Source organism: Penaeus monodon, chromosome 22, assembly GCF_015228065.2.
Source record: "Penaeus monodon isolate SGIC_2016 chromosome 22, NSTDA_Pmon_1, whole genome shotgun sequence".
In the NCBI taxonomy this organism is placed as follows: Eukaryota; Metazoa; Arthropoda; class Malacostraca; order Decapoda; family Penaeidae; genus Penaeus; species Penaeus monodon.
Window position 1 is genome coordinate 28,362,310 of NC_051407.1, and position 503 is coordinate 28,362,812.

The 503-nt window shown below is 36.8% G+C and overlaps 1 protein-coding gene across 1 annotated transcript in view; it reads right to left on the bottom strand.

The window, feature by feature from the left end:
- The window catches only part of LOC119587081 (28S rRNA (cytosine-C(5))-methyltransferase-like), a 23,957-nt gene that overhangs the window by 7,924 nt on the left and 15,530 nt on the right, over positions 1 to 503 (bottom strand). The window lies entirely within an intron of this gene.

Genomic DNA, 503 nt, shown 5'->3' on the forward strand with positions numbered 1-503 from the left:
CATACTTCAAGCCAGCTCTAAGCTGTGTGCACTAAACAGTTGTTCACTTGTTTGCCAATGACTACAATCACTAGGGAATGACAGCCCCCCACTAAAGTAGGCTTAGAAAATACACATAGCTTACTTATAAATATAGCAAGAACTACTCTTTAAAAAATAAATATTAAATAATACTATGCCAGTGTCTACATATTAGTGGAATGATCAGCAGTGTGGTAGCATGCTTGAGTGTAATAAATTAGTGGAGTATGGTAGCATAGTAGAGTGTGTAACACAGTGCAATATGGTATTCTGGAGTAGTGAAATATGGTAGTGATGAAATGTATTAGAGGGGTGAAACATTTTAGTCATCTATGAAATATTAAAACTGAACATGATATTCATCAGGTTTTTGGTAGGTCTGCATGATCTCCCTTAAAATCAGGCTGTAGATCATAAGGATACTACCCTTTACTGTTGAGGGGAGTTGGGGTCACTATCCACTGTTCCTTGCATTATTTCCA